At 37.4% G+C, this 16,584-nt stretch overlaps 1 protein-coding gene across 5 annotated transcripts in view; it reads right to left on the bottom strand.

The window, feature by feature from the left end:
• DDAH1 (dimethylarginine dimethylaminohydrolase 1) overlaps positions 1-16,584 on the bottom strand; it is a 284,364-nt gene that overhangs the window by 51,576 nt on the left and 216,204 nt on the right. The window lies entirely within an intron of this gene.

The raw sequence follows: 16,584 nt of genomic DNA on the forward strand, positions 1-16,584 counted from the left end.
AGCACCCAATCCTCCTACTCTTGTCAAGAAATACAAGATTCAATTTTATATCTTATGTCAGTTAGTCATTTAGTCAGAACTACACATACACAGAATAATACATGGAAGGAATATCAATAAGTAGTAACTTGAAATTTCAATCCATAGACAATCATTGTTTTCTATTCAAATATTTTCTAAAATGCCAGAACATGCAGGCTGGGTGCAGTGGCTCATGCCTGTAATCCCAACACTTTGGGAGGTGGAGGCAGGTGGATCACAAGGTCAGGAGTTCAAGACCAGCCTGGCCAACATAGTGAAACCCTGTCTCTAATAAAAATACAAAAAATTAGCCAGGTGTGGTAGCAGGTGCCTGTAATCCCAGCTACTCAAGAGGCTGAGGCAGGAGAATCGCTCGAACCTGGGAGGTGGAGGCTGCAGTGAGACGAAATTGTGCCACTGCACTCCAGCCTGGGCGACAGTGCGAGACTCCCTCTCAAAATAAATAAATAAAAAGTCAGAACATCCACTGCTTCTCTGTAAATCTAAACTGTGTTACTTAGGTTTATATTCAAACAAGCAGTTAATATGATTACTCATCTTTTAAAACCTAGTTCCTTAGAGGTGATTAACAAGTCCAACAATTACAATCAAACCAGTAAATATTTGAAAACGAGTATCAGGAATTTCTATGATTTCAGGTGTGTCTAAAGCACAGAAATACTCTGGATTAAATTAAGGAACACTTCTATTGAGGCTTACTTTAAGAAATGAATGTGAAGCATAACAAATTGAAGTTCACAATTTAATTCAAGTCCTTCCAGCAGCTCAACAAACAATTTAAATATTTTCAAAGGTCTGCAAAACCTTAGGATAGTAAAGACATACATTGAGAGGACTTGAATAGGGGCTAAAGGAACAAGAAATCACATCACACTGGGCAAAGCAGGTAGTTCTGCCAAAATGCAGCATGCCAAGTACACAGAGTGAATTGTCAATGAAGAGTTTAAGAGACATAAATAGAGCAGAGTTACTTCTAAAGTAATAAAAATATGGAAATACTCTGACAACAAGCCTGACATTCATGCAGTCAAAAAACATTCGAAGAGGATAAAAAATAAAGTATCTCATCCTTGTCCTGGAACTCATGTAAAAATTCCACAAACCAGGGTGACTCAGAACAATAAAAAATATTTCCATGGACAAAATGGTCTTAATGTTGTAGTAAATACATTCAGTGACCTCTTTTAACAGCAGAATAGGTTTTCCTATGTAATAGGAAGTGGAATTGTTGCTACAGCATAAAATAAGGAGCAAACACATTTACCATGACTTGTTGGGCTACTGTGAACTCAGGAAAACACAACTGTTTCCTTTTGACATCTCTGCCTCTTTGTCCATGAAAAATTCACTGAGTTTAGGGAAGACATTATGAGAACAGAGCTACAGTTACTTATTGTTTCTATTCTAATGCTACTGCTTCTATTATAACTTAACATTTCAAAGATTACTAGGAATTGAGCAATAACATACATTTTGAAAAGTTTGTATGTAACTTTGTAACATCTCAGAAACTGTATTCAAGTCTTAAAGGAGAATAGGAGTAGGAAGTTTATACCAGTTTTAGAAACAACTCTTTAAAAGTCCTATGTTTTTGAAAATTAAAGTTTTAGAGGATAAAATGTTTGTGGCTTTGTTTTCTTTAAGTTAAAACAGCTGCACTGACATTAAAAACCTAGTTTGCGTGCAGGGGCAGTACTTAAAAAAAAAAAGTTCCGTCACATCTACATGAATAGTCATCAGGATAGATCCCTACCACACATGTTGATACTACATTACTTTCAGAGTTAAGCACATGGACAAGTTTTTAAAAAATTATAAACATCAAGTTAACAGTTTTGAGAACTGCAGGGCCATATGGCATCAAATCTGCAATGATAACCCCTGGAAGATTTCTGGAGAAGAAACAAAAGGCTGAACTCGGTAGGCTGTCCATTGGGAACCACATACTCTTGGCACTGAGGTTCCAGTGAAGCAGACAAACTCCACGGCAAACAGGCCCGACACAGGGGTGCATAGTAAGCCAGCTATTTAGGCAGTTAGAACACTAAATATAACTATAGAAGTGGGAGTTTTTGCAGGAAAAGATCCAAACCATGAGCCTTCAAGAAACTGCCCATTCTGTGGTTAGATGGCCACAGTTAATGTTGACTTAATTAACTTTCAAGAGGAAAAAAAAAATGGCCAAATAACACACCCACCTTTGACTGAGACACTAACCCTGCAGTGTGGAACTTAGCATTACTCAGAGAAACCATCAGGACAAACAGTATTAATTCCAATGGCTAAGTTGAATGGGTCATTTTAGCCCACAAAATTAGAAATAAAAAGGGAAAATTAGAAAAACCACCTTACTTAATTTAAGCCTTAAAGTATATAGAGTAAGTTTCATTCTTTACTTGAAAGATTTACAAGACCTTTCTTCCCTCCTTTTCCATGCTACATACACTTTGATTTCATTTTAAAACAATGTTATACTCGCATTTTTTGCCCCATTTTTCTCCTCCTACTATTTATCACAGCATAGATTTCTTCTCTGGTCACAGCTGCTTCAGACCACCTCTGCTGCTTCCAGTTCTGCTATTTATTAGCCTGTGTCCTTAGGTTGTTTAATTCTCTGAGCCTCAGTTTTCTCATCTTTAAAGTTGGTTTTCATTACAGTATCAACTTCTTAGGCTCCTTCTAATAATTAAGTACATATAAGTCAACAGTATTTGCTGAATAAATATACATGACTTTTTAAATGAATAACAGCATGTGTATACACAGTGACAGATATTGTACTATAAAATTGGTGCACAAGGAAAACTTGTTTTTCTCACATCTTTCTTGTGTTTTATCACTCCATGACAGATCCCATCTGCTTTCCTGTGAATTAAAATCATAGATTTTCTTTTTGCAAAGCCAGTATACAGTTAGAGCACACACACTGAGGATACATTTAAATTTAAATAATCCATATCCGATTTCCTTCCAGTACCTGAAAGCTGTCAAGATATGTGGAGTAAATCTCCTATGTAATCTGTACTTTGAAGTAGCCCTCTGAAAGTACTACATAAGGTGGGAAGTGGACCTGTCTGGTAAGATGTTCCATAGGACTAAAAGCATCAGCTAAAATGATATGGAATGATCATAGTCACTGAGAATATTACCACTCTAAAGGACCCAATCAGTCTAAAGAATTCTCTCCCTCTCTCAATGCCTGGTCTCCTTCCTTACCTTTCCCTGTGCTGTGCTCTTCTTACCTTCTTTTATGGCTCTCACTTCCATCCTATCATGTTTTCATCATAAGCCTGTCTTCTCTTTTCACTCCTTTTAAGACTTTCATGGTGAGTAGTAAGAACCAGGAATTAGAATAAAGTCTTTATCACTTATTAGTAACGTGATTTGGGACAAATTTACTTCTCTGAGTCTCAGTTTCTTGATCTGCAAATGGGAATAGTGCTTTCTCACTAACAGGAATTATGTAACACATAAGATAATACATGTAAAACATAAGCTACCTTTTGAAAATAAGTAAAAGATTAAAAATACAATTTTCAGTATTAAAACATCTTTTAAGTCCAGTTTTCCTTTTGTTCTTGCAAAATCTCCCTCAAACCTAAAATACTAAAAAAAAAAAAAAAAAAAAAGGCCCAAACTTTCCCTAATATAAAGCAAAACAAAAATAAAACCTCATATAGTTTTACTAGAAAGCTATATTCATAATAACTTGTTATAGTACTGTTAGGTTAATACTCTTTCTTTTGGGGCAATATTTTACAGTTGACCCTTTCCAAAACTAACTTTTGCTTTATATTTTCAAGAATGCCCCTTCTGAATGTTTTACATCTTCATTCTAAATGTTGTTAATGTGCTTGTGAGACCTGGTGAACAGTTCTGAGCTGTGGCTCCTTCAAGACTATGCACCAATCTGTTAGCCAAGCTGCTTTCCTTTAGCTGCTTCTGCTGCCAGATACTATGAAATAAATGTGGCCCTCAAAGTTAGCCTGTCTGTGGTTGACATGTCTCAGTCACCCACAGCTCTGCCAAGTGCTAGAAGCTGTGCTATCACCACCATGTTTTCAATGCCCACCTAAATTTTCCTAGTTTCTTTGTAACTCATCACATTAAAAGAGCTTTAAAATTATAGGATCATCCTATCCTTACACTTGGCTAGCTCCAGAGAGTTGAACACCAACAACCTAGCTTTGTTGGTGGTGAGCAGGTTTTATTTCCCAACTTTTTGCTCATTTTATTTTGCCTTTTAATGTTGAGTGTGATGTGTAGATAATGCCAAGGAAGCTGCTCAAGAAGCTGATATCGTGTCTCACACATCAAGGCACAGATGGCTTGAACTTGCTGATGCATCAAAGTCACTATATTGTCCCAGGTCATATTAGAAAGGCCACATTTTAATTCTTTATGCCACTTTAATCTTCTTTGTTAATCAGCATATCTTTGGTCACTGTGGCCACCTGCTAGTACACTTGGCTGATTTTATGACATTGCTTAATGTTGTATTATACTTTCACATATATTTTGTCATGTGAATAACATGTTCAACAAACATTTGGTAGATGTCTACTGTTTTTTTTTAAAACCAGGCTACAATTCTTTATTTTAAGCCACAGCTCTTGCCCCTGTGAAATTAATCTAGTGGGACAGATATACCTTCTGAATATATAGTGACAATAAAATGGACTATTTGTTGTGATGCTCACAATAACTCCAAAAAGTACAAAAGGTGGATATTAGAATACTTGTTTTATATATGAGTAAACTGAGGCTAAGGGAAGTTGACTGACTTGTCGAGTCAAGCCTCCAGAGCCCATCCTCATTTTCACTCCACTGTATGATTATGATTCTGCTGAGGTCTCATCATAGAGTGCAGCCCACATCAGAACTGGAGTTCATGCTTCTGCCTTCCAATTCTGTACATTTAAGTCCACTGGGTATTATAGGTGAACTTGCAAGGTGACTTTGTATTCCATGATCTCTTCATATCAAAGATAAATGAAATTTCTGTATATTAGGGCCTTAGGATTAAGTTATAGGGTGATTAAGAACACTAAGTAATATGAACAGAATTTATGAACCACACCAAACTTCACCAAGGAAAGCCTGCATATTCATTACTGTTGTTTGATTTGGAGATGCCTTAGGTTTGTTCAGTGGTTCATTCCTAAATTTTTCCATATGCGTTGATTCTTTTTCTTTTTCTTTTTTTTTTTTTGAGACAGTTTCACTCTTTCTTTTTGCCCAGGCTGGAGTGCAATGGCACCATCTTGGCTCACTGCAACCTCTGCCTCCCAGGTTCAAATGATTCTCCTGCTTCAGCCTCCTGGGTAACTGTGATTACAGATTCATGCCACCACGCCTGGCTAATTTTGTATTTTTAGTAGAGATGGGGTTTCACCATGTTGGCCAGGCTGGTCTCGAACTCCTGACCTTAGATGTTTTGCCCACCTCAGCCTCCCAAAGTGCTGGGATTACAAGCATGAGCCACCATGCCCAGCTGTATGTGTTGATTACTAAAACTAGCCAAAACTACCAACAAAAAAGGATCGAACAGAGGTTTAATATACTCAATGATTTGGTCTTAAAAATTTCTAAATAAAAATATGTTGGAATCCTCTTCTATATTCTAATTTTAGGACAAACCTTGCAGGAGGAATTTAGTTAGCAACGATAACAGCAAACATTTGTATAGTCTTCCTATGTGCCAGGCACTCTACTATGAACTCATATAACCTTTATTAACTTTTACAACCTGATGACATAAGTACAAGAATTATTTGTTTTATAGATAATTTGTTTTACAGGTAATCTGACCAAGGCCTCATAGTGAGTAAGCAAAGAGCTGAGATTTCAACTTAGCTTTGTTCTGAAGTTTGTGTTATTTTTTCCTACACAATATTGTCACTAGCAAAAAAAATTTAAGTATCTACAATGAAATCGAATGACTCTGAGAAGCTATAATCCTCTCCAAAACATTATGGTCACTATTATTTATCTGTTGAACAAAAATGTGGACTCACATTCTGGAGCAATTGAAGGCTACCAATTGGAGCAGTCTGAACTTGCATTTGGTTTTTAAAAGTCTAAATTTTGCCTTTTTAAGCATACACAAACTAAGGCTAATAAATTTTAGGAGCACTACTTTCTCATCAGAGTATGAGAAGGAGTTATTTGTGTAAAAATCTTCAGATAGTCAACAGCGCATTTTAAATAGTGAGGTAACCAAAACATATGGATATGCAGACACACTCCAAACCAAGACATTATATACACTCCAAACAAATGCAATGGATTTAGAGAGAGGAGAAGGATTTCTATCACGGTAGGAAGTATGGTAGGTAGAATTCTAAAATGGTGACCATGATTGCTGCCCCCCGATGTACATGTCCTGTATAAATCTCTCCCCTTTGGAGTGTGGGTAGGATCTGTAAATATGATGAGGATATCATTTCTGTGATTGGTTACTTTACACGGCACAAGTAATGAAATTTTGCAGATGTAATTAAAGTATCTACTCGGTTGACATGGTTAATCAAAGAGAGATTACCCTGGGTGGCCTTGACCTAAAGGGAACTCTTAAAAGTGGATTTAAAGGTTAGAGACAAGGAAGTCAGAGAGATGTTCTGATCCTCTGTTTTGAGAAAGCAAACAGCCATGTTATGAATTGCCTGGAGAGGGCCTACAGGGTGGCCTCTGGGAACTGAGAGCAATTCTTGGCTGATAGCTGGTAAAAATAACCAACCAACCAACCAAGCAAATGGGAGCCTTAGTCCTACAACCACAAGGAATGGAATTCTGCCAATAATCTGAATGAGCTTGGAAGAGGACCAAAACTCCAGATGAGAACACAGCCCAGCTGACACCTTGACTATAGCTTTGCATAACTCCGAGCAAAGAATACCGTTATACTGTGTCCAAACCTCTGGCCTAGAGAAATGGTGAGATAACAAACAGGTGTTCTATTAAGTTGCATTTTTAGGTAATTTATTACACAGCAGTAGAAACCCTGATCTTATCTCATTTGCTAAATACTGAATGTCTGTTGTGAGTGAGAGGTCCCTGCCATATCTACATGGTGCCCTGGGGTGACAGCAATTAAACATTCACACAGTCATATACATTATGATAAAGGACATGGAGGAACAGTACTGTGTGCCCTGAGAAATAAGAGGGGTAAATAAATTAGATAGATGAGGGTCAAAGAAGAACTCTGAGGAAGTGACATTTAAGATTAAAAAAAATGTTTATAGTAGTTATATATTCCTGCTGGTGGGTCATCGGAAATTCCTTAGAAACAAAAGGGATTTCTGGATATCCTTAGATTATAAACAGCTAACCTTACTTAGTCTCTGAAAAATTAATGAAGGGCTTACTGTATTAGAAAAATGGTCAACAGAACTGGAACTTATTTAATAATGAAAATCTTTAAAAGTTATCTAAGTCAAATATTAAACCTGTGATTATTCAGAAAACTCATCATTTTATCAAATGGTCAACATGTGTTAAAGTTTTATAACCACTTAACTCATTTTCCCTCTTATTGAACTTTTGTTATAATAAATTTTATATGAATAAGATCTCTTGAAACATTTCCAACAGACTATTACATATCCATTTCATTTTTTTCCCATTGATTCTTGGATTTCCAAATGTATGGATTTATTTCTAGTAAAAACTGCTAAAAATTGTAACCAGGATATTTAGCATTTTGGTTTCCATATTTGTAAACTGACGGGGCAAAGCTTAAAAATGAGGTCATTTCCAGCTCTTGACTTCTAAGTGTTGCAGCCTCAGAAAAAATTTTGGCATTCATAAATGTGACTCTAACTGTAATCCTGTTTCCCTCCCATAGAATTTACTGAAAATAGCCCAGATGGTTACTCATGAGTAAAGTATTGTAGTGTTTAACCAAATCCAGCCAGAAGCAAGAGATTGGATACATGAATACAGACAAGATAGGGGACATCCAAAAGTGAATTAAAAAAATCTCCAGAAGGATGGGAGTCCTTAGAGGCAAACAGAAGGATTCCACTGCAGTAGGAAACAAAGTATGTCAGTGTCAACTCAACACTAACATTTCATTTTTTGGAGTAACAGTTTCTCCAAGGCTGCTAATTATTTGCCAGTAGTGAGATAATTATATGACACAGAGAATCTACAATGCTTTTCCTGCATGAGATATGTCAAGCTCTGCTTAGTTGCCAACCTATGTGTATTTTCTTATTTATATTCACATGCAGTATAGATCTCATCAACTTTGGGTCCGTTCCCTAAATTGGACTGAGCTGTTAAATCCAACCCTAGAGCCTTGCAGTTCTTGATATATGAGATTTTTCATTTCCCTAACCAATTTGAGTTGAGTTTTCTGTTAGCTGCACCCAAAAATAACTCATTTATTCCCATAATTGATCTTAACCTGAGACAGGAGAGATCTAACAAGCACCTGATGCTCTGAGATACAGGGTCAAGTCATTCTTTCTGCTTTGTCCTACTTCTGACCATGTACCTGGGTGCTGCTTTGGTTTTTTCCCTGGAGTCCTGTTCTAGTAACATATCCCTTACTATGAGTAGGGTCCTGCTCTGTACTCTGAGGGTTTGAGTCCTGCTTCTACAACCCAGCACTGTAGATGTAGGTAATCCTTATTATCTTTATCTCCTCAACACACAATCAGTATCAACAAGGTCTGAGGATAAGTAAAATTTATTAAGCTCTTTCTAAGTGCCAAGCATTGTGCTAAGTGATTTTGCATAGATTATGTCATGTAATTATCACCATATTCCTTAAGGTACCTCCCAGTCTAAATCAGTCATGAGAGTTCTCTCTTATGCCAGGGTCTGGTGCAAGTGACCCAATGTTGGCCACTGAGGGGAAGTCTGTTGAGAAGTTCCTGGAGCCACAGAAAGAAACATAATTCATCTTCTTCCCTTGGACATTGTTCTGTATAGATGTTGTACCAGGAACTGGTGAGAACAGATCCATCACCAAGCACAGCCAGCAGAGGGGGAAACAGTTTGAGTCTTTGATGACATTTTGTGCTGCTAAATCTAATCCTACAGCCCCAGAGTTCGTAATATATGAGATCTTTCATTTTCTTAACCAGTTTGAGTTTTTGGTTAGCTGCAGGTAAAAGTAATTCACTTGGTATACGACGAAATCGACAAGTAGTATCCAAAGAGTCACTAATAACAGACCACTTTAGTAAACTCATTAAATTCTGATATAGAAACAACTATTAATGGAGGATTTTTCTTCTTTTTCTAGGAATGCACCATGCCATTTATAACCACTTACAACGCTAAGACCATCCTGCCTATAGAAGACAGATTGTCAAGCTAAAAGTATCCCAGGATTATGTTAGTTTATAAAGCACAACTGTTGCAGCTCTGTATATAAGAGCTGGAATCAATGCTTTAACACTCTCATCTCTGAACCAGTGCTCGGATCCGAAGGGCATTTAGCATCTAGGAAGGTTAAACAGAAATGTGGAAGGCAAACTCACAGAGCCAGGAGTAATAAAAAGCACTCTGGACGACACAGGGAAAGATCCTTCTCATTATCTCATTATCTGGGGAGGATACATTGAGAAAGTTACAGATGTTCAAAGGTCCCTCCATAAAGATGTCACTGCAAGACAATTTCCCAGAAGAAGGCTGGAAGTGACATTTAGCTTTCTAAATGAAAAGCAAGGCCGGAGCTCTGCTGGTCTTGTCAGCTCTCTTGATATATAATGTATTAATTCAAGCGGTCCAATTCCTTGTTGATAATGACACAATACATGTATTGAGTACTTAGCCACTGACATTATGTCTGCAGGGGGCAAGTAAAAATATGATTTATCACCAAATACCAAATGAAAATAAGTGTCAGCTGCCAAGAGACCTGCAAAATGTAGTAGGTTAAAAACCAGGGAACTGACAAGTTTATAAAATTTTAAAGTAATTTTCCTCAATGTTGAGAAGCATAAAAATGTGTTGTGTATACCATCCAAAATAAGCACCAGAAATAGTACTTGAAGTGTCCATAATTTTCTGTGAATTCAGAGAAGTCGCATGCTGCCAGACGCAAACAGATTAATGTAGGGGAAATATTTCGTATGTTCAGTACACAATTAATACATTGTAGGCATTAAGCTGCCCTAAAAGCCTCCCAGCATATCCCTTCTCCCAGCCCAAATGTAGGTCCTGGCTGGGTTAGAGATTTCTTCTGTGTGCCCCCATAGTAGTTCCCAGGGGATTCTTTTTTTTTTCTTCCCCTGAGACAGGGTCTCACTCTGTCCTCCAGGCTGGAGTGCAGTGGTGCCATCAGGGCTCACTGTAGCCTCGACCTCCCTGGCTCAAAAAAATCCTCCCACCTCAGCCTCCTGAGTAGCTGGACTACAGTGTGTGCCACCACACTGGCTAATTTTTTTTTTTTTTTTGTAGAGATGGGGTCTCCTTATGCTGCCCTTAGGCTGGGGGCATTCTTTTAACAAGTTCTTGCCCCTAAGTGACTCTCTGCATATGTTTACTGAACAAATAGCTGAACATTTTTTGTCAGAATTTCTGGAAATGTTATAAACATAAGGCAAAAATACCCACCTTGTCTAGACAAGGCATAGCCAAGACAAAAGCCATACAACTTGCGTGATCTCTTTTAATCAACTCTTACATTTCAAGGGTGAGCAGATTCATCTTTATTTCTAAAAACCTGCAGGTGAAAAAACTATCATTGGCCTATTTGTCACAATAATCACTGCCACTCATCTCCAATAATTCCATTCATTTGCTTATTCAACAAACATTTATTCAGCATTTTCAATACACTTGGCACTATTCTACATTCTGAGAATACATCAGCAAAGACAGAAGAGCCCTGTGTATATTCTGGTGGGGATATGGAGAGATAGGCAATAAATAATAAACATTAAAAATATTAGTGGTTAGTGCTATGCAGTTATTTAATTCAGGAGACATGATATAAAATGGCCAGGGTAGTTACTGTAGTTTGGAAGGTCAGGAACAGCCTTTCTGAAAGTGTGACGTTTGTGTTGATATCTGAGTGACCAAAAGAAATAACTCTGTTACCCATAGGGAGAATGTTCCAAGAAGAGCCGGTACAGAGGCCCTAAGGTAGGAACAAGCTTAACTTGTTCATGGAACAGGAAGACAGCTAGCATAGTGCTAAAAATAAGGAGGGCAAGTATTATGGGCTAAATTGTGTCTCCTCAAGATTCATGTGTTGAAAACTCCCAGGACCTCAGAATGTGACTGCCTTTACAGATAGGGTTTTTAGAGAGATAATCAAGTTAAAATGAGGTCATTAGGGTGGGTCTTAATCCATTATGACTGGTGTCTTTATAAGAAGAGCAGACTAGGATCCAGAAACATAGATGAAAGGCCATGTGAAGACACAGGTGGACATCTGCAAGCCAGACAGAGGCCTCAGAAATCCAATACCTTGATCTCAGACTGCCAGCTTCCAGCATTTTGAGAAAATACATCTGTTATAAGCTGTCCAGTCAATGGTACTAGCATACTAATACAGCATGTTACCAGATAAAGCTGGGGTTGTCGGATGGGGTTAGCTCATACTGAAATTGGTAAACTTGCATAAAGAATTGGAATTTTAAATCTTATTGGGAGTCACTGGAGAGTTTGCAGGAGGAGAGTGATTTAATTTACGAAGACAATTCTGCATTGCTGCTTTGTGGAAAATTGATTGGAAGGCACAAATGGAAACAGGGAACTTAGTTAAGAAGCAATTGCAGTAGTCCAAGTGAAAGACAATGGTGGTGAGCACAAGTGGTAATAGCGGAGAAAAAGAAAAATGCTGAATTTGAAATGTTTTGGGGGGTTGACAGAAGTTGGTGGATCAGATGTGGGGCTGAAGAAAAGGAAGGACCCAGGGTGACTCAGATTTTTGTCTTGAGCAATTGAGTGGATAAGTGTACTATTTCCTAATATGAAAGATTCTGGGGAGAGGAGCAGGCTGGAGAGAAAAATTCAAGAACTGTGTGGCCATGTTGAGTTTGAAATGCCTTCTAGATATTCAAATGGGAAGATCAAGGGCAGCAGTCAGAACCAGAAATAAAAAAAACTGGGAGTCAATGATACAAAAAGGTACTTTTAAATCTAAGGGACATTAGAAGAGCTAACTCAAACCATGATCTGCAGAAAGTGATATTAGGAAACTTTCCTTGTCCATTAGTATTAATAATAGCATTCTAACAAAAAGACTCCAGGAGACATTACTCATTTGTTACTATTGCAAAATTTGGTAGCAGTAATGGATGGAAAAATCTCCCTTTGGCAGGAAGGGCTACAAAATGCACATTCATCATGATTGCACCAATACCATCTAGATAAAAGGTCTGGAAACAAACAAATGGATTATAATGAACTTTCTAGAGGTAACAGGTAGTGAAGTCATCAAGTGCTACTTCTTGTCAACTGCCTGTACATTTTCTTGTTACATTCAGCATTGTAGATGCTAGAAACATAGCAGTAAAGCTGGGCATGCCTGAAGCCTCACTACTTCAGAGGCTCAGGTCGGGGGATCCTTTGAGGCCAGGAGTTTGAGGCTCCAGTACACTAAGATCACACCTGTGAATAGCCACTGCACTCCAGCCTGGGCAACATAGTAAGACTCTGTCTTAAACAACAACAAAACAACCAAGCAGTAGCATCAGATTTTATTCTTTCAGAAATCATCAATTTTGAAATTATGATCACTTGAACAGGAGACAAGGTGAAGTGCATTAAGCAAATTAATAGTGTAGGCAAGGTGATGTTTGAAGAACAACTTTCAAATGTATTTCAGGTGAGTCTAAAATACATTCACACTATATAGCACCATAGGACTAAATGAACATTTGTTGTGCTATTAAAACACATTCTTACTCACTTATTCAAGTAGGTCCGCTAAAGATCTTAACCGAGAAACCCTTCGTTAGTATATCCTCAATGACTGCCGCATGAGTAAGACTGCATTTCTTTTAAAAATATTGTACTTCAGTGGCTCAAGTCTGTAATCCCAGCACTTTGGGAGGCCGAAGTGGGTGGATCACAAGGTCAAGAGATCGAGACCATCCTGGTCAACATGGTGAAACCCCGTCTCTACTAAAAATACAAAAAATTAGCTGGGCATGGTGGCACGTGCCTGTAATCCCAGCTACTCAGGAGGCTGCAGCAGGAGAATTGCCTGAACCCAGGAGGCGGAGGTTGCGGTGAGCCGAGATTGCGCCATTGCACTCCAGCCTGGGTAACAAGAGCGAAACTCCGTCTCAAAAAAAAAAAATTTTATTGTACTTGCTAATTTTTCACCAATTGTGGTGCTTTCTCCATAACTGGTGAACGTTGGTGCTTTTTTGACTGTTCCACCTTGCCCAGGGTTTGAACATGATATACAAGATAGTTTTTGGAACACTGGGATAATTTTTTGCAGGGGTGATGGGGAATTTTGGGGCTTATTTTTTTCCTTCCTAGTCCTTGGCTTTTTTGTGTGTGATTAAAGTTTTCATTAGAGATGGTTGTGAAAGGCTCTAGTCAGGATAAGCAGAGTGCATAGTAATTAATTGAGAAGCTACCTTCTGATTCTAGGCTGAAGCATGGCAAATAATTTTGTAAATATTCACCCTTTGTCAGATGTTCATACGTTTGCTTCTCGTGGAACTTGTTTAAAATATATTAGTGAAAAAACACCAGCTGAGTATTTGGATGCTTATAAGTATTAAGCAAAGGTTTATTTCCAATCATATTTGTACAAAATGGCTAGCTTCAAGAAACTCCTTGGTTTTGATAACTGTCCATGTTCTAACATTGTGTTAAAAAACAGTGAAGAATTTTTCTTCACTGTTATCAAATCTGGCATCCTCAGCTGGACTGAGACTAGAACAATTCAATAGTATTTTCCTAACAGAAACATTCCAGTCAGTATTCTACCAAGGAAAACTAATTATCATCTAGCTAATGAGTTTTGCCTTTCCCAAATTACTTCTGAAAAACATGGCTTCTTGCCATAATAGTTTTTTCTCCATTTAAGAAAAAACTTTATTTTTACTTCTAATTTACCACTAAATATTAACTAATTTTTAAGTAAAACACTCATTGGAGAAATAACCACTAGAAATATAACACAGAATGGACTTTATATCTGGTTTTGAGTAACACTCAAAGTAGCATAACCTTAACAGTGCATAATGAAATTAGATTCTCATAAATGTCACTGCCCCCTATTTATTGTCTTTTCCCTTGAACCAAGGCAAAGCTGGCTAGGATCCATTGTCTCTCAAGCAGATTTATTATAGATCAGATGCATTCCATTTCAGAACAGGAATGTGCTTGTTATGAAATGTACAAAGCTTATAACCAACAGAGCACACAATCTGTTGGCAAAAACCCACTTAGTTTAATAGTGGGTATGGTATGTACAATTTTCTGATGTATCTTAACTAAATATTACATAAGTTGATAATCAAATCTTGACATAAGTCCCTAGAGAACACAGTTCTGTTTATGCTGTCAAAACTAAATGCATTTCAGTATTATGCAAACATATAACTGAGGTATTTTTTAGTGACATTATATAGTTAGCCAGATTTTCTTGTTGCTTCATTTCTCCTGGATAGTACCACAGGAACTTTAAAAAGTAGATTAACTCATTCAGGTCTTCAGGGCTCAATATAGCATACTTTAGTGCTCAATGTCATTCAGTATCTGTGCAGTGAACTAAAGAGTATCTGATATGGTTTTGCTCTGTGTTTCGCACAAATCTCATCTCATATTGTAATCCCCATGTCCCACATATCAAGGGAGGGACCTGCAATCCCCATGCATTGAGGGAGGGAGGTGACTGGATTATGGGGGCAGTTTTCCCCATACAGTTCTCATGACAATAAGTGAGTTCTCAAGAGATCTGATGGTTTTATAAGTGACAGTTCCTCCTTTACACATTCTCTTTCTTTTCTATTACCCTGTGAAGGAGATACTTGCTTCTCCTTTGCCTTCTGCCATGATTTCAAATTTTCTGAGGCCCCCCAGCCATGTCAACCTGAGAGTCAAATAAACCCCTTTCCTGTATAAATGACCTAGTCTTGGGTAGTATCTTTATAGCAGTGTGAAAATGGACTAATACAGTATCCTTATAAATACCCAGGAAGAAACTAAGAGACAGCTCTAAGAACAAAAAGAATGTGGGTAAATTTAGCAGTTAAAAGACACAAAAAATGAAGATTCCAACAATTTTTTCTTTAAGTATGCCTGTTAAGTATACCTCTTTAGTTAAGACTAAAAGAAAATGTGCAAAAATGAAAAGAGCTATGGTTTGGTTGGCGGAAAATGGTGGATATGACACTGGTGGAAGAAGTTAAGAGATACTTGGGGCCCCAAAGCCTGAATATTTAAAACTTCATCCACCATCTACAACTCCAGTAACCATTGCTCTTCTGGTTCTCAAGGCAGATCTATGCACAGGGAACACAGTTTGTCAATGCATACTTTCCATTATTCTAAACATCCAGATACTAATGTGACTCTGGATATGGGAGACTAGATGCTTGAAGTTGTATTATGGGAGTCTTTTTTGCTTGGGTTATCGACCCCAGGTTCACCTGTGGTCTACTCCACCCAGGCTCTCACAATTGGAGTCCCCATACTTCCCTGGGGTATTATTTTAGACTGAACTAAACATCCCCAGACCAACTTTTTCTCCTACATGACCCATTTCTAGTCTATCCTTTGATCACAAACTCTGGCAGTGCAGCTATGACCAACAGAGTGGCATTTCCTTGACTTCCTACCTAATCTGTTAGTCACCAGCTGCTCATCCTCTGTATCTCCCAGACACTTATCCTCAGTGTTTCCAAACTGTAAAAATATATTTAATCTCTATGAGAGGTTTATTTAAAGCCCACTCTCTCTGGACTTGAAGTGAAAAGGTAACACATCCCATCCCACAAATTTAATGTAGAGAAATTAGAAAGTGTTGATAAGTTAAGTAAAACCATTAAAAATCTTTGTAATCCCAACACCCATACATAGAATAACACTATTAATAATCTATCACATAAACTTTGACACATTCCTATTAGGTATTTTTATGAGAATTTTTTTTGCCCATACTATTATAAAATTATACTGTAAACATTCCATAGTTAAATAAAACACAGGGCACTATTATAAAGCAATTTAAAAATAAATTCATACTGTTTAAATTGAGATTGCTTTAAATTAGATTTTCTGAAAAAATTATCTTCTGCAAACCGTCTTTTGTTGTTAAGAAACTGCAAATAAAATAAGTAAAGCTCCTTGTATTAAATTTTAGAGTACTTCAAGACCTAACCCAAAGCAGACTTTTATGGTGGTAATAGAATTTGAGAACTTTATTAAACATTTAAATATTTAAAGAAATACTACAGGATCAATTAGGATAGGTGTTAAAATTTGAGGATAAAAAGCTACGTCACAATTCACAGTGTTTCTTCTTTAAATATGCATGAATCAGTCAGTGAAAGAACAAAATAAAAATATTTAGCTGCCAAAAAGAAGTTGTTTTGAGACATCAATATA

This window comes from Saimiri boliviensis, chromosome 11 (assembly GCF_048565385.1).
Source record: "Saimiri boliviensis isolate mSaiBol1 chromosome 11, mSaiBol1.pri, whole genome shotgun sequence".
In the NCBI taxonomy this organism is placed as follows: domain Eukaryota; kingdom Metazoa; phylum Chordata; class Mammalia; order Primates; family Cebidae; genus Saimiri; species Saimiri boliviensis.